This window comes from Gadus macrocephalus, chromosome 1, assembly GCF_031168955.1.
Source record: "Gadus macrocephalus chromosome 1, ASM3116895v1".
NCBI classification, from domain to species: Eukaryota; Metazoa; Chordata; class Actinopteri; order Gadiformes; family Gadidae; genus Gadus; species Gadus macrocephalus.
The window spans coordinates 265429-288932 of record NC_082382.1 but is presented as its reverse complement, the minus strand read 5'-3'; the positions used below and the strand labels follow the sequence as shown (position 1 = coordinate 288932).

The following is a 23504-nucleotide window of genomic DNA, read 5'->3' as shown; positions in this document are numbered from 1 at the left end:
TCTCCCTTTCTCCTGCTATAGCCTGCCTACTCCGAGCGGGCTCGTGCAAGGCCTGATCCACTGGACTGTCTGGGGGAGTTTCTGGGTGATCTGAGCCCTTTCTCTTACGTTCTCTTGATACTTGTTGTTTATGTTTCCAAGCCTTTCTCTGACTTCTCTTGTCCCTTTCATTCAAGTCATTGATATGTTTTATCTTCCCTTCCTTCACCCTCTTCTTCCATCTTTGCCTTTCTGTACTGATGTATACCTTCTTTAACTCTGCCTCACTGTGTATTTTCTCTCTCCGCTTCTTTTGATATTCCCTGTTTTTTCTCCTTCTCTCATCCACTGATAGCTGATGCTTACCCATAACTTCCTAAAATACATAAAGTCAAAGTTGAGTGTAGTGACTATGAAATTAGGGGGAATTAGAGTGAATGTTAGATTTAGTGCCATCATGCCATTTTCATATGGCTTTAGTCATTGGAGATGCATAGCCTACAAGGGACATTGTATGATGTGCCATGTAGGTAGTGTGGCAACCCGGCCCCGACACGGCGGGCCTGGAAGCCCAGAGGGCAGGTAATACGAGCTGTCTACCACCCTTTTCCCCCCAGAGGGCGCCAAGGGTCGCATTGGCAAGGTCCCACTCAACGCCAACGGGAGACACCTGTGTACCAGGCCAATCAGACCCAGGTGAGGGCTATAAAGAGAAGCTGAGATGCAGTCTAAAGAGAGGAGGTATGTGACCCATGTAGAGGCAGAGAGCGGAGCGAGATTCCCTACCCGGACGGACCTTTGCCCCGGGACCCGGTCTAGAGAAGAACACAGGAGACCACGGAAGGACCTCCTCACCTGGATACCGGGACAGCGCGTGAGACACGACCACAGCATCCCCAGTGGCTCACGGAGCCCAGACTCTTTATTTGTTATAGTTTGCATTGACGGGTGATTCCCCTTTTTTCCGTTCTTTGGAATTAATAAACGTGCCTTGTTGGCAGTTTGAGCATCCGAGACTCTTGTTCCTTGAGCCGGGTTACCACATATGGTGGAGAAGGCAGGCAATCCGACCACGCAACAGTTTTTTCCTGCTATTTTTTTCGGGACCACCCGCCCCGAATGCAGAACCCAGACGGGGCCGCAGCTGCGGCCACCCTCCTGCGAGACGCCGCCGAGGAAAGGGCCCTCCTCCGGCAGGCCGTAATACGGCTGGAAATGCGCTCCCCGGACGTCTCTCCGATCTCAGCGCCCACCAGCCGGCTAACCAAGTTAGGACCAGAGGACGATGTCGAGGCCTACTTGGAGGTCTTCGAGAGGACGGCTCGGAGAGAAAGATGGCCAGAGGACCAGTGGGCACACATCGTGGCCCCCTTTCTCACGGGACCCGCACAGCAGGCGAGCCAGGACCTGACCCCAGAACAGGCGAGTCAGTACCAGACCCTCAAGCAGGCGGTACTGGCGTACTATGGACATAGCCTGGCGGCCAGGGCCCAACGGTTCCACGATGACACCCTTAAACACGCCTGGAGCCACGTTGTCGCCCATGACGGTCGCGCCAGGGACTCGGTGAGTACCCTACCGTACCCGCACTTCTGCACCAGGTCAGGCCTATTGTATAGGGTAACCGAGAGGGCGGGAGTAATAGTAGAGCAGTTGGTGGTGCCTCGCCCGTACACCAGTAAAGTCCTCTTCATGGCCCACACACACGTCCTAGGGGCACACTTAGGCATGGACAAGACTAGGGAACGGATCCTAGACCGGTTCTACTGGCCCGGCGTGCCCGGAGTGCCAGCGGACGGCCCCGAGACCCTCGGTCCGGAGTCCGCTGATACCGATGCCTATCATTGAGGTACCCTTTGACCGACTGGCCCTAGACATTGTGGGCCCTCTCCCCAAGACCAGCCGGGGACATCGATACATATTAGTCATGGTTGACTATGCCACCCGGTACCCGGAAGCCCTACCCCTCCGCGCCGCAACCGCTAAGGCCGTAGCCCGGGAGCTAATGTTGCTTTTTAGTCGGGTGGGGATAGCACGGGAGATTTTAACAGACCAAGGGTCATGTTTTATGTCGCGTGTGCTGAAAGAGCTTCTCAGTCTCCTGCAGGTGAAGCAGCTGAGGACTTCAGTGTACCACCCCCAGACGGACGGGCTGGTGGAAAGGTTCAACAAAACCTTAAAGCACATGCTGAAGAAGGCCATGGAGATAGACGGAAAGAACTGGGACCAGCTCCTCCCTCACGTCCTCTTCGCGGTGAGAGAGGTACCCCAGGCCTCGACAGGGTTCTCCCCCTTTGAACTGCTGTACGGACGGCGGCCAAGGGGACTACTAGACCTGGCTAAAGAAGCCTGGGAGAGCCGACCCTCCCCCCATCGTACCCTAGTGGACCATGTCGAGCAGGTACGAGAGAGAATGGCGCAGGTCTGGCCCATAGTACGGGAGCATCTGCACCAGGCACAGCAGGCCCAGGTGCGGACCTACAACCGCGGGGCCCAGCTGCGTCTCTTCCAGCCGGGGGAGTGGGTCCTGGTTCTCATCCCTACTGCCGAATGCAAGTTCCTGGCCAAGTGGCAGGGACCGTATGAGGTGGTCGACCGCGTGGGGGAGGTGAACTATCGGGTGCGGCAGCCGGGGAGGCGCAAGCCCACCCAGCTGTATCATGTCAACCTCTTGAAGCAGTGGAAGGCCGGGACAACCCCACCGGTGCCGGTCCCCGTGGCCCTCGTCGCCCGGCAAGGCGTACCAGAGGTCCCGATGGGCGAGGACCTCAGCCCCACCCAGAAACAAGACCTCAATGATGTGGTGTTCGGAGAACACCAGGACGTGTTCTCCGAGGTACCCGGGAGAACAACGGTCGCTCAACACGACATCCTGACAGAGGCAGGCGTCACGGTACGCGTACCCCCGTACCGAGTCCCAGAGGCCCGTCGGGTCGCCATACGGGAGGAGGTCAAGAAAATGCTCCAGCTCCGGGTGATCGAGGAGTCACACAGCGCCTGGTCCAGCCCAATCGTCCTGGTCCCGAAGCCAGATGGATCGTTTCGATTCTGCAATGACTTTAGGAGGCTGAACGAGGTCTCGGAGTTCTACGCGTACCCAATGCCCCGGGTCGACGAACTCATCGAGCGGCTCGGGCCCGCTCGGTACCTCACCACCCTCGACCTTACCAAGGGATATTGGCAGGTCCCCCTCAGCAAGACCGCCCGGGAAAAAACGGCGTTTGCGACCCCCGGGGGACTATCCCAGTACACAGTGTTCCCCTTCGGGGTGCATGGAGCTCCGGCCACATTCCAGCGCATGATGGACCGTCTCCTGCGATCACACCAGGCCTACGCCGCCGCCTACATTGATGACATCATCATCCATAGCGCCAGCTGGGACATCCACCTGAGACACCTAAGAGCGGTCCTGGGGGAGCTGAGGAGGGCGGGTCTCACCACCAACCCCGCCAAGTGCCGTCTGGGCTTGGAGGAGGCCTCATACCTGGGCTACAGAGTCGGACGCGGGAACGTCCGACCCCAGGAGGCCAAGGTGAAGACCATCCTTGATTGGCCCCGCCCCACCTCCAAGAAGCAGGTCAAGTCCTTCCTCGGTCTGGTAGGCTACTATCAAAGGTTCATTCCCAGTTTCGCCACCCTGGCAAGCCCCCTACATGACCTGACCCGGAAGGCCCTGCCGGACCGCGTTACCTGGTCGGAGGCAGCAGAAGGAGCTTTCAGTCTCCTCAAACGGGCCCTATGCTCCGAGCCAGTCCAACTAACGCCTGATTTTACTCTGCCCCTTATAGTCCACTCCGACGCCTCAGAGGTGGGCCTCTGAGCGGTCCTCTCGCAGGTCCGGGACGCGGAGGAGCACCCGGTGACGTACATTAGCAGGAAACTCCTCCCGAATGAAAGGAACTACTCCACCGTGGAGAAGGAGGCCCTGGCCATCAAGTGGCCCGTAGACAAGCTGCGGTACTACCTCCTGGGCCGGGAGTTCACCCTGGTGACGGACCATGCCCCGCTCAAGTGGATGGCCACCGCCAAGGATACAAACGCCAGGCCCGACACAGCGGGCCTGGAAGCCCAGAGGGCAGGTAATACGAGCTGTCTACCACCCTTTTCCCCCCAGAGGGCGCCAAGGGTCGCATTGGCAAGGTCCCACTCAACGCCAACGGGAGACACCTGTGTACCAGGCCAATCAGACCCAGGTGAGGGCTATAAAGAGAAGCTGAGATGCAGTCTAAAGAGAGGAGGTATGTGACCCATGTAGAGGCAGAGAGCGGAGCGAGATTCCCTACCCGGATGGACCTTTGCCCCGGGACCCGGTCTAGAGAAGAACACAGGAGACCACGGAAGGACCTCCTCACCTGGATACCGGGACAGCGCGTGAGACACGACCACAGCATCCCCAGTGGCTCACGGAGCCCAGACTCTTTATTTGTTATAGTTTGCATTGACGGGTGATTCCCCTTTTTTCCGTTCTTTGGAATTAATAAACGTGCCTTGTTGGCAGTTTGAGCATCCGAGAGTCTTGTTCCTTGAGCCGGGTTACCACAGTAGGTAGTAGGTGCACTACCGTATGTGCATCCCAAATGACGTAAGCCAAATGAACATGGCATAAGTAAGGGATAACGGACGACACACCATTAGACTATCCAAAGTTAACGCACGTTCGAGGTTGTAATGCCGCCACGACATGCAGCGGAGTGTATTAACTGCGTTAATTAAGGATAGTCTAATGGCGTGAAGTCTATTATAACGCTTATTCTAGAAAGAAATATAGGGCGAATTACATAAATAAAAATATAAGTGGTTAATGAAACATTACAGGTCATATTGGTATTTATTGTGATCAACAATTATATTCTAGCTGAGGACCATTTGGAGGTTTTTGTCACCACCGTCGGACTGTACGTCCCCACCGTCAGACAGAAAACCTGACGGTGGTGACGTCTGACGGTGGTGACGAAAACCTACTTTTTCACATCATATGCAAGAGTTCTTCAGATTAGCCATCTTGTTTCCCCTCTGTTGCTAGCTACTTCAGACCTCTTCTTTAAAAGTATACATTTATGTCATCTAATCTGATATTTTTTATACAAAATAGACGGTGTTGACATGTTATGGTTGCGACAGTAGCAGTGTTCAAAAATATGAACAAGTTTAAGAGAAAATAGCTAACTTAAAGGGGTAGTTCGGAATTTTGGACATAGGGCCTGATTCCCAAGTGAGCATTGGTATTCTATATCACTGGAGACAGTTTTCAACACATTTCATACAGTCCTTCTAGTTGCAGAGTTCGCTCGTGCTAGGCTAGCGCACGTCAACGGGCAATGCTAGCCTGCGATTAAAAACAGTCTTACCCACTCCACAGTACACCCGAGGTAAATCAATTATAACGACAGACTATAAATCTAAATGTCTGTTTATAGAATAATGTTAGAAATAAAACCAACCTTGCATTGCATTGCATTTTGAGGGAATTGCAGGGTCTCAGCAGCAGTGTTTATATTCCTGTACGTAGGCTACGGCAGTGGCGGACTGATACCTAGGTTACCTGCCGCTGTCATTGCTACAAACGCAGAGTAGGCCTACAGTGAACGAAGGAATTCTATAAGCGTATTAAATTAACAAGATATGCCCACGTTTAGAGGAGTTAGCGATGCATCTGCTTTTGAAGACGATTATGAGGAATTTGTTGTATCCAACGAACCGTACATGTACGAGCCGGTGTTTTGATGTCCAAGCCAGCAGCAACAAGCCACAGTTGAGTCCTTTCTGGATCTCGCACTGGAAATTGGTGGAAACTTTGTGGTGCCCATCTGTACCGTTTATTTCTACAATTTCTAAAAGCACACTGAACCATCATGTTGCCTAGTCGTTCAATTGCGCTTCTGTCCCACGCTTCTCTGTTTACGTTCTTCTGTCGTGATTCGGTTACAAACCTAACCAGCGCATAGTAAAATTCCGCTTCTGCTGAGAGAGTAGTCCCTCGATGATTCATGCGATGCAAGGTTAGTTTTATTTCTAACATTATTCTATCAACACAGACATTTAAATCTATAGTCTGGCGTTATAATTGATTTACCTCGGGTGTACTGTGGAGTGGGTAAGACTGTTTTTAATAGCAGGCTAGCATTGCCCGTTGACTTGCGCTAGCCTAGCACGAGCGAACTCTGCAACTAGAAGGACTGTATGAAATGTGTTAAACTGTCTCCAGTGATATAGAATACCAATGCTCACTTGGGAATCAGGCCCTATGTCCAAAATTCCGAACTACCCCTTTAAAGGAGCTTGAGTGATCTTGAAGCATGCAGTAGAGCTGAAGGTTTGAAAAGGGGGTCCTCAGGAATGACCTTGACCTTGTAGTTGCCTGATTATAATTGCTTTTTATAAATATCTGACGGTGGTGACGAATATGTGGGACACATTTTGAGCAACCACAAATAATAGTAAATATTGTTCAAAACTCACTGTTGGTAGTTTTTAATACATATATTACAATGTACTCTTTCATGTGGTTAAGATATTATTAAATTCAATTATTACTTTTAGTTTTTTTAATCAAGTTGAATATGATTATCCTATCCGAGGACAACTGATTTTGTAGGAAATGGGCCAGCATATGATCATTAAATTGATACAAATTAAAATAAACCTATAAAATAACCTTACATTTGTGCAAAGGACCTCCTGATTATAACCTTGATTCTTTTTATTCATGAAAATGTTATTAATTTCCTACAGAATTAGCACTTTTCTTAGTGGGACATGTTTTATCCAAATTCCCAAGATTCAGTGAGCTATTATTAGGCAACAGCTGTAAATATGCTGGCCTAGACTACTTTATCACGGATCATTCAAGTAAAAATATATAAATAAGAAATATAGAGATATCAGAAATACTAGGATATGCATACGCCTGACCAGTGGCGGTGGGTCAATAGGGGGCGCTAGGGCGCCGCCCCTCCGTGAAATATTCACTTGAATATATTTGCCAACTATTAATCAACTATTATCAATACGAATTAAATCAACAAAAATACATAGCGTTTATCCTCGTTTAATTGTGTGATATACTTGTCACTGCCAGAAACCATTTAAATGCCTCTGAACTAGAGCCCGACCGATATAGGATTTTTAAGGCCGATACCGATACGAATATTTTGTGATTAAAAAATCAGATATGCCGATATATCGGCCGATATATATATAAAAAAAATAAATCCAGAAACGCGCAACAAAACAAACAGATTTCCCTAACATTGGTTATTTGTAGTTATCCTTTAAATCCTTTCTCTCAACTAACACGTAACAACAGCAAAACTGGACATGGTAGTCATGAATTAAGTCATGCTTATCGACTTTAGAGAATTGATGGGGATGTTCTTTTAATTGTTATTCAAGCAATGTATGTCTTGTGACAGTTGCCAACTTACCATGAACACACTTGCACACATGAGCTGTGTTGGAAATCATTCCCTATTCACTCCCTCACTATTCCCTATATAGTGTTTATGATATAGTGCACTATATAGGGAACGAACAAACGAGAATTCGGACACTACGCTGAACATTTCTAAGCGTCATTTGCGTCAGTAAATGCGCCGGGTATTTGTGTGACGCAGACAGATGCTCCCACATCATGTAAACAAACCGGGCAATCCCGAGGAAAGCTGGAGCTTGTATTGATGTTGAATGCAACATTTCCTTGATCAAGTTTTTTTTATTAATTTTGAATATTACATTTTCTATGTTAACTCCCAATTAAATTGTTGACTCCATCATTAAATGTATTAGTTTTCGCGGTTATTCAGCTTCTTCTTCTCCTCCGGAAGAACACTACCGCCTTGCATTGTGGTATACGGAGTAACAAGTAGGGAACATCGTATGTACACTCAAATTTTAGTGCATGAAATTAACCACTGAGAATTCGAACACCACTGCAAAATGGCGAGCACCCTATATAGTGCACTATATCCGTGATAGGGAATGATTTCGAACACAGCTATGAACAACACCGATGATCTCCGTCGATCTCCGTCATTCACTCTGCCTGAATCAGCGGGTTTGGGGCGTTAGAGCGCCCTCTGGTGGACAAACTTTTTTTTATATTCATTTATCGGCCATTATAATGCCGATACCGAATAGTTAGAAAAATGCCTAATATCGGCCGATAATATCGGCCTGCCGATATATCGGTCGGGCTCTAGAACGTCAATGATTTGGGCTAGGCAGGCTAGTTATTGGTCATTCGAAATAAAGCCCTCCTCCAAGTCAGGGGCGCCGGCCATTACTGTGCCCGACCCCCTGTCTATTACTGTGCCCGACCCCCTGTCTATCACTGTGCCCGACCCCCTGTCTATCACTGTGCCCGACCCCCTGTCTATCACTGTGCCCGACCCCCTGTCTATCACTGTGCCCGACCCCCTGTCTATCACTGTGCCCGACCCCCTGTCTATCACTGTGCCCGACCCCCTGTCTATCACTGTGCCCGACCCCCTGTCTATCACTGTGCCCGACCCCCTGTCTATCACTGTGCCCGACCCCCTGTCTATCACTGTGCCCGACCCCCTGTCTATCACTGTGCCCGACCCCCTGTCTATCACTGTGCCCGACCCCCTGTCTATCACTGTGCCCGACCCCCTGTCTATCACTGTGCCCGACCCCCTGTCTATCACTGTGCCCGACCCCCTGTCTATCACTGTGCCCGACCCCCTGTCTATCACTGTGCCCCACTTACATTTTTGATCACCAGCCGCCACTGCCCCTGACATAATGCATATACATACAGTAGAGTACAAGCAGGGATTTCACAAATGTGTTAAATCATAGGGATAGATAACAGCTGCAATCCCTTCCATTAATACATCATAACATTGTCCGGGTGTTTTGATAGTATCAAACGTCGTCAGTAACTATATGGGGCCGGCTAGGGCCTATAATTTTTTTTTTATGAATCCCTTTGCTCCTCTTGGGTGCATAGCCCGGGATTTGGGCTAGGGCCTATATAGCGATGTTATAATAATAAAAGACGTACATAACCAGCACACGCATGGACTACTCGCATATCCACACACACAAATACCACTTATAAAGACACTGTAAAACATGTCTTCAACTAAACAAGCTTTCGGTAAAAAAAAAAAAAAAAACAGCCTCCTCCTTGACCCGCCTCTCTTTCTCATTTGCATTAAAGCTACAGACACTGAAACGGCGCATTTGGGGGAAGCTCAATATGCGACTGGCTCATAGTGGCTGCAATTCTGCATCACGGCTGAATTTTTTCAAGTACTGTGTTAGGGGCCCACTAATATCTATATTAAAGCATCAATAAAGTAGCGTGCCATGGGACCTTTAAAGAATGGTTCAAGAATCATGGTTTAGGAATGGTTTAAGCAAATATCAGCAGTTGTTTAGATGGAAGTCAGCGAGGAATCTAGCTTGAGCATAATTGCATTGCATAACATAAATTAATCAATATCATAAATGAATCTGCATTATACCGTATTGGTCCGAATATAAGACAGCCTTTTTTCCCCTCGAAATAGGTCTGAAAAAGTTGGGTCGTCTTATATTCGGGGTCTAGTATTCAGAGCGCAGTTTCTCTTCTTCGCCTCTCCCTTTAAATGTCAATACACATTCGCGGCCGCAGGTTGCGCCAGAAATTGGTTCCGGGAAGAAGTAGTCCAGCGTCCTTAACAACCAGACCGTTACCGGTGTTAAAAGACAGGCTGACCATTAGACACAAGTGGCTCAAAAGTGGGTCAGGTCAATCAACAACAGCGGAGGAGCTATGATGCCAATTTTAAAATAATGGTCGTCAATAAGGTAAAGTAACAACTGCCAAGCTGCCAAGAAGTTTGGGGTCACGGAGTGTAACGTAAGAAGATGGCGAGCACCAAAATAACGTCTCAAAGACGTCAACAGTCAGCGCAAATCCTGCCGTGGTCCTCAAAAAGTGGCAGTTTCAGTGAGGTTGACCGGAGAGTTTTTGAATACGTCAGAGAAAACGCGCTTTGGGCGGAGCCGGTGGAAGCGGAGCAGCTGGGGAGCGATGACAGCGAGAGCAAACACAGCGGGGCAGAGGACGTGTGTGAGCGATAGAGAGAGATCGGAGGAGAAGTTTGGCGAATTTTAGTTAAGTTTAGTTAAATATTTGGCCTGTATTTTTCTATGTTATTTAAAAATGTTCCCAATGTTGCTTGATTATTGCTTGATATTAATTTTGAATCATACTGTACATATTTTGCCTTGAAAGTGCCGTGGCCTTTACTGGCATTATTATTATTGTCATTAATATAACAAGTGTGTAATTCACTGTTCTTTGTTCTGCAAATCTTTTTTTCTAAATGTTTGTGTTGAAAAACGGGGGGTCGTCTTATAATCAGGGTCGTCTTATATTCGGACCAATACGGTACATACAATTTCATATGACATCAAGTAAATAAAATACCTAGAAAAGATTAACATGATGAGGCACATGGCCCTTAGTTTCAGAAACAGCCACAGAGACTGGCGCAGTGGCAGGTCCCTCATCATCTTCTGATGATACTAAGGAGGTGAGACAAGGTGAGCTCATACGGGCCCACATCAAACGTGTGAGCAGTTAACATAATAACAAAAAATGAAACAGATTTTTGGGAAAGAATAGTGTTCTGTTTATTTCCCAAAAGAGCCAAAACTTGTTTAACAGAAAAAATGCGAGACGGTTGCCACTAAAACAGAAGAAAAACCGCAACCGCTCCTAGATCAAAGATCAACAACGATCACAATTAATACAGACCAGAGGGGTGTTCCACGAACGGAGGTTTAACAAACACTGAGTCAACGCTGAACTCTAGGTTGATTGACCCTGTGCCGACCAACCCAGAGTTTTCGGTTCCACAGCAGCGGTTATGCATTAGTTCAATCAACTCGGGGTTGGTTAACACAGGGTTGTGCGCGTCCACGCCAAACTTAAAAAGACGTGATGTATGGATCATGGAAACCCTGATCGATATGGCGAAACGGGCCGCTTATTTCAATGAAATGGAACTCCAGGTTCTCCTGGAGAGCTATGACGAGGAGAAGGACATTATCACAAGAAAAGGGAACGCTAAAACCTCTGGAACCCGGAGAACCAAAGCCTGGCAGCGGATCGCTGACCGCGTAAATGCGTTAGTTACACGTCAAAAGCATGACCCTTAATATTTGAGCCATGAATATATAAATATCCCAGTAAAGCATTCTTAAAGATCCTACCACATAACCCCTTTCTTCTAAAACAATATGTACTCCGATTGCTTCCAAGCGGTCAGAGGATCAAGTATAAAAATGAAGTATAAAAAACATACAAACTGGTAAGCTTTTCCCACCATCGTATTGGTATACATTTAAATAAGCCATTTTTTTAAGCCAATCGTGAAAAGGCCGACAGTCGGCAGACTGGATCTGGCCCTCAAATTGTCTTGATCCCGGTGGAGGAGCTGTTAATAAACATAAATCCAGGGCGCCCTGGCATGGAGGGGGTACCTGGAGGTACCTACCACCTCAGAGAGTCATGGGCCATACCCCACACTGGTTGAATGTAGGTTATTGTGTTTTCTTGTATTTTAGATTTTTTTTGCCTTCGAAGTAACACATGCAAACCGTGTGCTTGCCACAGCGCATACTATTCCAAATGTTTCTTTTTTGGTAACTGGGTAGAAAACCTAAAAGTGACAATTCATCAACTTCACAGATCAAGATGGATCAGTGCTTGTAATGAAGCCGCCGGCTACGATCGAACATTCTCCAGTGGATGCAAGTCCGTTAGGACTATTTTATACTTTATGTTGTAAATGCCTCTCGGCATAGTACTCAGACAATATTGCTCTTTGTATGATAGGAGGCCGATACAAATCTTGGATGGGTCATCTGAAACGACTGTGATGTGCTCAGCATCTCCAGCATTATAGCCTAGATAAAACTACCATTTGAAAAAAACGGAGGGCTACGCAAATAGTCTGGAGTGAACTGAGGCCAGGTCCTCGATTGGTAGTGTTGGCTATGTAAGGCTATTTAAATTTTTTGTGAACACATGAAATCTGCGGTGAACGCCGGTTGAAATACCCAAAACCGGGTTATGTTTCAAACTTAACCTGCGCAAAACCTGGTCCGACCAGGTTTGATTCAGAGCATATGTTGCTATAGCAACTAACATACCGTGATCCTTTTGGAACGGAAAACCTAGGGTTACAGCAAACCCTGGGTTAACTTACCCGGTTATGTGATAAAACCGGCTTTGTGGAACACCCCACAGTTTAACAAACGACTTCTAATTTAACCAAATCAAAAGCGTGCTACCGGCCAGCGTCTCCCATGTCGAGGCTGAGAGAGAGAGAGAGAGCCATCTTGAAGTAGGCAGGCTTTTATACTTGGGAGGGCCGGCCTTTCATCAATCAGTGCTTCCGTAGGTAACGCCCAGTCCCCTCCTACTATGGGACATGGAGGCAGAGCAGCACAACCAAGCATAATACACAATATTATGTTCTCCCGTAACAGGGCCACTAAAAGTTATTTCAAGTAATCAGTTGTAGCGCTTTTTTTTTTTTTTTTTTACAATATATTTATTGGCTTTTCTTATTTTCAACAAAAACAATACAAAGAAGCACCACAAATATACAAACAATACTTAAAAACAAAAAAAAACATATAAACAAATATAAAGTACAGCTCAAGTCAACAGAGATTAGGTTGAGGCCACAGGAAACAGTTCACATTTCAGGCCGATCAAAAGTCACCGTTCACAAGTTCAGGTTTAGAAGACTCCTTGTGCAATAATCGAAGAATAGTCCGGTCCAAGATAGTTCAAATAGGGCTGCCAGATTTTGTAGAACTGGTCCACTTTGTGATGCATAATATTTGTGAGATATTCTAAAGGAATCAACTCCAGTAGAACCTTCCACCAGCCATTAACAGAGGGGCTCTTATCATTAATCCACTGTAACAATATATTTTTTCTAGCAGCAAAAGTTAGAATGTTGTATAATCTTTTGCCAGATTTAGAAGGTATACTTCTACTTGGTAGACATAATAGCAAACACATTGGATCCATTTCTAATTCCATACCAAATATTTTTTAAATTTCACTTAAAATGTCAGACCAATATTTCCGTAATTTATGACATGACCATAGACAATGAGTTAAGGTACCTATTTCTATTTTACATTTAAGACACAGAGGAGAAAGTGCTGGGTTGAAAGAATGCCTGCGATTAGGAGATATATGAATCTTATGTATTATTTTTAACTGGATTGCTTTTGCCCGAGTACAAATGGAAATCTTTTTAGCATAACTCCAAATATCCACCCATGTCTCGTCATCAATATTAACTGATAATTCCTTCTCCCACACACCCTTGATCCTCTGTGTGTCAGTAGTAGAGGTACCAGCTATTACTCCATAAAGCAGACTAACAGACACCTTCCCTGGAGGTTGAAACAGCACTTTCTCAACAACAGAAATCTCAGGGTGTTCAATAAGGGTTGTACTCTTAGTAATATAATGCCTTATTTGTAAGAAACGGAAAACATCTTGTTTTGGAAGTTGGTATTTCTTTATCAATTGTTCAAATGACATTAAACCGTTATCTGAAAACAAGTCTCCAAGTTTGGTTATGCCTTTGTCATGCCATTGCCGAAAGAATGAGTCCATCATTCCCGGTGAAAAATCAAGATTATTATTTATTGGAGTAAACATGGAAGTCAATTTGAGCCTCCCTTCTAGACGACGGGCTGATCGCCAAGCCTTCAGAGCATTTATTGTTATTGGATTGGTACAGTTATCTCTTATGTTCTTAAAATTCTTAAAGAATAACAAATCTTGTAATTTACATTTTGACAAAGATGATTCAATATCCAGCCAAATAGAAGATGTTGAATTCTTTAACCACTCAGATATAAACCTCAAATGAGCACTAAGCTGATATATTTTAACGTTTGGCAAATCAAGGCCGCCCATGGAACTTGGCAGCAGCTGCAAAACTGCCATTTTTAATCTAGGTCTGCGTTTACTCCAAATAAATGAACTGAGCCAGCTATTCAAATCTTTTAAGGCCCTATTCGAAAACAGTATAGGAATCATTTGAACGGGATAAAGTAATCTGGGTAACACATTAATTTTAATCAGAGCTATTCTTCCTAACCAAGAAACAGGGAGTGAGTGCCAACGTTCTAGATCTTGTCTTATTTTCCCAAATAATGGGACAAAGTTTGATTTGTACATCTGACTAAATGATGGGGTGATAAAAATACCTAAATAGACAAAACCAGAGGGCGAACATTTGAAAGGAAAGGGTGGTATTGTTCCGTTTTCTCCCCACGGAAGGGGTAACCCGGTGTACAAAGGAAATTACTCGGTATTCCACTTTTTCCATCCTCGTTGGGTCCTCGTCACTCAGGTCTATGGTGTCCACAAGGACCTCCTTGTACACCCTTGAGGATGTTCTCATGGACCTTGCAAAGTGGGTTTCGGACTGGTGCAGCGTTAGGTCGACCATCTCGAAGAGATCAGGGTGAGTACCGCCAACAGTTTTGCCCAGTGGGCCGTCCCAGAGGACTAGATCTCCCTCCATCTTGAACGGCTGTGGAACTAGGCGACCTTCCCTGTGGCTGATCAAAAGATCTATGTTCTCAGGACGGACCAGTTCTTCTGCAGCGACGTCGGGAAAGATCTTTTGCAGTTGCTGCGGAGTGACAGGCTGACTTATCTCCGCAATACTCTCCAGGCCATAGCAGAGCAGTTTGTGTTCCGTTACCGTCCCCTTGGTGGTCTTCACTCTTAGACGCAGGGAGTATCTCTTGGTTGTGACAGTCTTTCTCATCCCTCCTACTCCATGGACGATTAACTTAATGCTCTCACCAATCAGTCCAAGGCGTTGGGCAGCGTTGTTTGTTATATAGTTGGTGTCAGAGGCCAGGTCAATAAGAGCACCGATTAGCTGGCCTGAGTTAGTGGTTACCTCCAGCAACATCATTACCACCGGGTATTCTTTCAGTCCACCTCCAGCAGTGCAGATCGTTGTTGAGACTTTGTTGGAAAATGCCTTCCTGAATTCTGCTCTCAGTTCCGGAGTGACTTTCGCCAGGAGCTCTACCTGCTGGCTGGTCATCCCGAGGCCTTTTCGTTCCTCCCTCCTGGTACCTTGCTCCTCGCTACCAGTGTCTTTTCCTTGAGCGATGAACTTGGGGCAGAGCAGATAATGGTGAGACTCTTCTCTGCGGCAGTCCATTTTACTGCAGAGAAACTTTGGGTTGCAACGGCCATCCTTTAGGTGGAAGCACAGGCACCGATTGCATCCCCCATGGGTCTTTAGATGGGCCTTTCTCCTCTGGAGATCCATCTCCCTGAAGGCTTTGCAGGCAAACAGCCTGCCAGCGTGTGTCTCATCGGCACAGGCAGTGCATGAGCCCAAGCATGAGCCCGTTGACCGAGACCCTCTTTGGCCTGAGGTGGCTTTGGAGAACGCTTTCTTGGCTCCTCTTTCTTGCTTGTCTGCCGGGCCTCTCACTGAGGGGCTCCACTCTCCAGGACTTGCCTCCAGCAGATCCAGCTCCTCCAGGATTGCCTCCTGTTTCTTCAGGAAGCGCAGCAAGCAGTCGAAGTGGTTAGGTGGAGCAAAACCATTCGCAGCCTCAAACTTGTGTTCAATCCATTTCTCCTTCAGAGAGCTTGGGAGCTTGCTTTCAAGGGACTGTGCTACCCAACGGTTCTTTATAACATCCTCTTCTCCCAGGATCATAAGGTTGCTAAGGGCCCGCTCCACGGTTTGGATCAGCTCAATTGCTTTCCTGGGGTCGTTTCCTTTTACGGGGAGTAGGGCCTGAACCTCCTCGGATATCCTCAGGACGATTTTCGCCTTGTTCCCGAAGCGGTTGTCGAGGCGCCTGAACATTTCATCTGCTGACGCACAGCTGGACAGAACCAGGTCTTTTTTCACTCCGTCGCTGAGACTTGCTAGGAGATGGAACCTTGTAACCCCAGCCGTCCTCTGTGGGTTTCCCAGCTGTTCCAGCTCTTCCCACTCAGCCTTCCACCGGTAGTAGTCGGTCATGTCTCCTGAGAACGTGGGCAGGCGTGTTCTTTCAAGACTGATCTGTGGTCTGAAGCCGTACACCCCGGGATTCATGCCAGGGATGCTTTGTGGTGGTGCGTGTGGGAAGTTCGGAACCGCAGGCGCCGCCTCTTCTCCCCCGTCAAGCTCTTCAGTCCGCTTCAACTTTTTCCAGCTCTGCACCCAGTCATGCAGTCTGTTTCCCAGGTTGTATAGCTGCTGCTTGTACACTGTTGTCTTGGCTTCAGAGACAATGGTTTCCCATTCAAGCACCTTCCGCTCGAGCATGCTGATCCTCTCCTCCAGGCTCTCTCTCAGGACTTGACAGTCTTCCTCCGGCAACTCCTTCACGTCAGTGTACTCAGCCTCGGCGCATTTCTCCTCTGCACCGTCGGCGTACAGTTTTATTTCGACATAGGCGAATTTGAACCATAATGTCTCCTTAGCGAGCCGCAGCGTGTCTGTGTATGTGTCAAGGCACATCGCCGTTTTCTCCTCTGCATGAGCTGCTTCTTCTTCTGCCTTTTCCACTCCTCCGAGAGCATCAATATATTCGAGACCAGTATCGTGCACCTTTTCAAAGTCCACACCAAGTGTTCTGATCTCGTCAATGAGTGCTCTTTTTACTAGGAGATCTACAGTGAGGGACAGCTTCTTCGCTCTTTTGCTGAAGAGGGCCTGTGCTGTTGAGCGCCTTCCTTTCAGGGCCGCTAATTCTGCCAAATCCATCTTCCATTTCTCGCACTGACCAAGGCGCTGTTCCACAGAGGGGTCTATTCGGCCTATTCCTCTTCCTTTGGTGCTCCTTCACTGGTCAATGCTGATAGGGCGGTGACAGACTTGGCTCTTGGCTTGATGTGCTCAGGCCGTTGATTTATTACTGTTCCGTTTTCTCCCCACGGAAGGGGTAACCCGGTGTACAAAGGAAATTACTCGGTATTCCACTTTTGTTTGTTTATTCTTTAACAAAGGGAAAGCAGGTAATAAATCTGGAAAATAAGGAATGCAATGTTTTACTTCTCATGTGCATTACACAAACATCACCTGCATTCATCAAAATACAAATATATAATAATAATAATTCATAATCATTAATGTACACGTTTCAAATGTCACTTATGCGCCATATTCAAATCCTAATCAAATCTCTGCAATAGGAAACTACAGCTCCCAGAATGCCCCGCGGCAAACCAGGAAGTACAGCACAAATGCCGGTCCCTGCGATTCATTTAATCGACGTTCATAAAACGAAATAAATACAAACATGGATGGACACGGATGGGACAGCGACGTCACAAGTCCAAATGGATTTATGTATTTGAAATGTTTATATAGTTTTAACTTTGGCTATTAGCAACGTACTGGGATCTACCGGAGCATAGCGCTATTGCGATATCATTAGACAACATAGCAAGCAACATCATTTGACAACATGAAAGCAGACAAGAAGACAAGAATTTAAGGGAGCTTACCAAGTGGCTGCACACCGGGTCAAAGTTATGTGCCAACAATACAACTCTTGCGCCACCTTTTTATTGGGCGAACACCGGTCACATGGACCCACAGCACACTGTTCTCTTAAAGAGGCACTACACCATTGGGCTGCCGAGCCTCAGACGTTTATCAATAACTTTAATAAGTAAATAAGAAATAACAAGACTACACAAATGGTAGACCTCCATAGAAAACACAACAGGTATAGTATGAGGTGTCGTTTTAAGACTACCCAAGGGCATAGCCTCTGATTTGTTTAAGTTAATCTTATATCCAGAAAATTTACTAAATACGTTAATCATCTTAAGAAGGGCCGGGACTGAGGTCTCAGGGTGACATAAAAACACAAGGACGTCATCAGCATACAGAGTTATTTTATGACATCTTTCCCCAACCTGTAAGCCATATATAGAGGGTTCCATTCTAATGGCCACAGCTAGTGGCTCTATGGCCAGGGCAAACAGGAGAGGAGACAAGGGACAACCCTGTCTTGTACCTCTATGTGTAGGAAAGCATTTTGATCTTAACCCATTAGTTAAAACTGCAGTTTGAGGGTCACTGTATAGAATTCTAACCCATTTTATAAAATTACTACCAAGACCAAAAAAATTTCTAATGTGTAAAATAAGAATGACCATTCAACTCGGTCAAACGCTTTCTCCGCGTCCAGAGAAAGCACAAGACCGGTCATGGATTTTTGTTCAAAGGCCTGGATAACATTTAAAAGACGTCTAATATTATCAGTTGAATTCCTGCCTTTTATAAAACCAGTTTGGTCTTCTTTAATTAGGGTGGGCAAAATGTCCTCCAGACGAGTGGCTAGTATTTTAGAAAGCAACTTCCGATCTACATTCAAGAGGGCTATGGGTCTATAGGAGGAACAGGACTCAGGACACTTCCCCTTTTTCAATAAAAGTGATATGTTAGCCTCCTTAAGAGTTTGTGGTAATTCTGTAGTTGAAAACGAATCATTAAACATTTGAAGTAGTGGTCCTATAAGCAGGTCTTTAAACTCCTTATAATATTCGGAACCGAACCCGTCGGGCCCTGGTGATTTCCCACTCTGGAGGTTTTTAATAGCATTCAATACTTAATCTCTAGTGATTGGACCATCTAGAAAACATTTTTGTTCTTCTGATATTGTTGGGAGATCGATCTGTGTAAAAAAGCCTTCCATTAGTTGAGGTGCATCATTCGTCTGTTCTGAGGCGTATACATTTGTTTAGTATTCCTTAAAGCAGTAATTTATCAATTTATTTTCATACACTCTAATGCCATCGTCCTTCATAATTGCTGTTATAGACTGGGATTCTACTCTTTTTTTAGCTAGGTATGAAAGACACTTCCCTGGTTTGTCACCGTGCTCATAAAACCTTGGTTTGGTATATCTAATGTTTTTTTCTGCCTCTTTAGTAAGGTGACAATTTATAGCTGATCTGAGAGCAGATATTTCTTTCCACAAAATAGGAGTTGGTGAACTAATGTAAGCTTTTTCTTTATCTGATAATTTAGCCTCTAGAGATTGCTTCTCTAAGTTTTGGCGCCTTTTAGTGGCAGAAAATGATATGATCAGACCTCTTGCATATGCTTTGCAGGTCTCCCATAAAAGTGAGGGATTATCTGTTGATTGTGAATTAATAGAAAGAAAAGCTTTAAATTCAGTGGAAAAGTAGGATGTAAAAGTATTATCTTTAAGAATAACAGTGTTAAGTCGCCATTGTTGAGACTGATATAACGGAACTGGACGTTTTATATCCATAACCACACTTGCATGAACAGATATAACAATATTACCTATGAGACAAGTTAAAACTAACTGCAATTGAGCTCTTGGCAGAAAGAAATAGTCAATTCTGGTCTGACAACCATGAGGTGCAGAAAAAAAGGTATATTCTTTGTTAGCAGGGTGGAGATTTCTCCAAACATCATCAAATCCAAGATCGTTACAAATTGCAGTGAGAGCTTTTGCTTGGGGAGAAGGAGCCTTAGCACTATGAGGAAACCTATCTATGAGTGGATTTAACATACAATTAAAATCACCACCAACAATTACTGCATCAGCTCTCATTTCTGCAAGGTCCACAAACACTTTAGTGATAACGTCTAATGGGTGAGAAGGTGGATAATAAACATTCATTATTAAAATCTCTTGTCCTTGTAAACTACCTTTAACTATAACATAACGACCATTTTTATCCTTAAGGCATTTCACCATTTTAAAGGGCAAAGTACGTCTAATAAGTATAGCAACACCCCTGCTTCTGGTTGTAAAAGACGAAAAATATACTTGTCCAAACATACCCTGTTGTAATTTTAAATGCTCTGTGTCATCAAGGTGGGTTTCTTGCACCAGTGCAATATCTATATTTTCCCTTTTTAAGAAGGTAAGTACTTTTCTACGTTTTATGGGGTTATGAATCCCTCGTATATTCCAGGTGCAAACCCGTAGCTTATTTGCCATTACTTCAAATTCCTATTGTAATACCTTGGCACACTCTGAAAAATAAAAAAGACTGAGCTGCATAGAAACGGTAAAACAAGTACAAAAACACAACACATACAGAACAAACCCCATAAAGAAAGGGGGAAAACCCTACTAAACATGCAGGGAATAACAATCCTTATTTTGCTCCAGCCAAAAGCCGACAGCTCCACCTTGTGCAATCTCGCGCCTAACCATAGAATAAACGCAAGTCCCACTCCTCACACAGTGATGTAACTTTAGTCCACATTGTGCGTTATAAAGAAATAAAATAAAAAGATCGATAACATGGCCATATGACTGAGAACTTACATACTGTTATATCAGTCCAATTATCAGAGCGTAGGACGGAGAAAGAGAGCACTTTTCCGTCAGAATGATGAAGAGCCTGTCATTTTAACCGAGAGAGTCCACAAACGCGGCAGCAGCCTCCGGAGTGTCAAACCTCTTCTCCGTCCCGTTGACCGTCCACTTCAGCGTGGCGGGGTAGATCAATGCGTAACCGATACCCATCTTCTTCAGTCGCTCTTTCACAGAATCAAATGCCTTGCGCTTCCTGACCACTGCTGCCGAGTAGTCGTTGAAGAAAGAGATGCGTGGTCCAGTGCGCGCGGGCTGGTCCGGGTCCACTCCGGGACGGCGGGCTGTATTCATGACTTGTTGCTTGACGCTGAACGTGTGTAACTTTAGAATTATTGGTCTTGGTCGTTGGTTGGAGCCGGGCTTAGGCGCCAAGGAGTGGTGCGCGCGGTCCAGTTTAACCCGTCCTCCTTTGGATGTCAATTTAAGAAAATCAGGCATCTACTTTTCCATGTAACGCACAGGATCAGCTCCTTCCGTACCTTCAGTCAGTCCCACAACCCAAATATTACATCTGCGCCCACGATTATCCAAGTCATCGATGTGGTCCAACATGCCGCTCACTTATTTTTTCCAGACTTGTGACTTTGGCCTGCAACGACTCCGTTGTGGTCTCTATGCCAGCAATTCTATCTTCTGCCTCGCCGACTCGGGTTCCCAGAGCCTGAATTTGGGTGGTTTGGTCTCTTATAGCCGCAAGCACCGTGTTTATTTTAGCGTCAATGACTTTGGTGATGTTTTCAGATAGTTTATCCATTGCTTGGAAAATATCTGTGTCAGTGCTGCTGCAGCTAGCATCTTCACACTCGGCCATTTCCACACGGCGCTGGCTTCCCCGCTCTGTCCCGTGAGCTTCTTTTTTGGTCTGGTTGTGGTCATGTCGTCGGTTATTTTAAGGAAATAGTTGCCCAAACTCATTACAGAGTTACTCCCACCGCCAAAAATGACAATTCTGCAACGCAAATGTGTAAAGTAATCGGAATAACTGAAAAGTATCACCGGAGCCTCCTGGAACTACGTGCTTCCTCTACGACGCCATCTTAACCCCCAGTTGCAGCGCTTTTAACTGAAAGGAGCTCAAGTACACATGTACAAAATCCTTTTGAGCGCGATACTCCAAGATAACCTCATTGCCCATGGTCAAGTAATTTTAGGATTAGTTGTGAAAGGAGGGATGAAATGTTGTGAGATTTCAAAATGTGCACACTAACAGACACACACACACGCACATACACATACGATTTTAAATTTGATATGAACAGTTAATTAGGGACTACCCTGATGACCAGAATAGATCCATGTGTTTGCCCAATTAATTGTGTTTGTATTTTCTTAAAGATGAATGAGGTACATGGATGAAGAGAGGAAGGGGGCCTGCTGTTGTATAGGACTCAGAGTTTCGTGCTTCACCCCTGTTGATTACTACGCTTGGATGTTTACCTACTGCAATGTTCTAGAAATGTAGTCATGGCGTGTAATCATTGTATAAGCAAACATGTATGTTCCTTGTATAAAAAAAGGATTAGACTCAATTAAACATATTTTCAGAAGTCAACCCAAATAAGAGACATGTTATGTTGTGCCCTTCTCTCCCTACATATTCATGATGCAACATGTTTTATAGGCCAAAGCGAACATGGTGCAGTGGAACTTTTTTATTTAATTTATTCTCACAACAAGATACAAATCCATATACTATTGTTGAATAGATTAAATACTTCACCAGGAAATCCATTTAAAATGATGAAAAGATGAAAGATATCCATTAATCCGTAGTGATTAAGTACGTTGATAAGGTTGGGAAAGAGATGTTACTGAGCCTGGGGTCAGCGGCCGTACCGGCGTCCACACCGCAGCATGGAGACGGGTCTGTTGCTGGGGTCAGCGGCCGTACCGGCGTCCACACCGCAGCATGGAGGATGGTATGTTTCCAGACTGAGGCCACACTTTGTCATTGGGGGCAGACAGGGAGTTAGTTGGTAATCTATTGATTGATATAGTCCTGATATTGTCACTGTTAAAGCCTATCAGAGTGAATATAGTTTATAACATAGAAACCTGAACAAGAATTCTTTGGATTGCAATGTTATGATAATGTGGTTACTTAAAAGTGCATAATACTCAAAAGCCTCCGGCATTACTGGCCAACTGTTTTGTGCCTTGTGGGAAAAGAAAGAATTCAAAATGATGTTCATAAGAAGAACGGTTGAACAGTGTGAATTTAACCAATCTCAATAAAGGCCTCAGTCTACGACCAGCTAAACAATATGGAGGGTCCTGTTGTTTTAGGTCAGCTGGGGCTGGGATCATGAAGTGTATCCTCCTGTGGGCCTTGATGATTGCTTGTGGGGGTGGGGGGCTCTGGAGTTACCCTGGACGGGGGCTACACAACAATACCAGCTACTCTGATGCCAACAACAGATTCCGTGCTTAACCGGGCGCTGTTTATTGTGCTCCAGGTCTACTTAAAGCCTACTTGTGACCACAGTGAGTCTATTCATTAGGTTCTATATTGATTATATTTATAATAGGAAAAGGACTAAAGAACTAAAGAACTGTACTCACATCAAAATGTATCCCATCACAATGTATTATGTTTTTATTGAACTATTCACAATTGAGAAATGTATCTAACCCTCACCCCTTTAACCATTATTATTTATAGAGAATAATATATATTTTTCTCTTTTCCTTTTTTTGTGCTTGTATTCTTTACTAAGAGAGTGTCTTTCTTTTATATTACGGTGTAATTAAAAAAAGAAGGAATAACATGTTATGTATATATATGTTAAATAACATGCAAATATTAATTAATATAGTTAATATACAAAAATAGAACTGCATAATCCATAGTTATATGAATATCATGTATGACGATAAATGAAACTGTCCATTATAATAATAATAATAATTATTATTATATAACATGTACAACATTGCGATTAGAGCTTCAGAGATATCCTTTCCCAGTGAGGGAGAATTTAGGACACATATGTGCGCCTGGGGGGTTCTCCACAAGTGGACCACCAAATGGCTTTTAGTGGAAAATGTAAAGATCACTCCGGAACAAGATTTTAGAGTCACACGTTTTAGTAAACAAGTCCATGGTAAACACCTGCTAATGTCTG

The 23504-nt window shown here is 45.3% G+C and overlaps 1 long non-coding RNA gene across 1 annotated transcript in view; it reads right to left on the bottom strand.

The window, feature by feature from the left end:
- Positions 1 to 12006, bottom strand: part of LOC132464803 (uncharacterized) — a 216888-nt gene extending 204882 nt beyond the window's left edge. The window contains exon 1 of the long non-coding RNA XR_009527352.1: positions 11149 to 12006. This is a non-coding gene — a long non-coding RNA (uncharacterized LOC132464803). The remainder of the gene's footprint in view (positions 1 to 11148) is intronic.
- Between the last annotated feature and the right edge of the window lie 11498 nt (positions 12007 to 23504).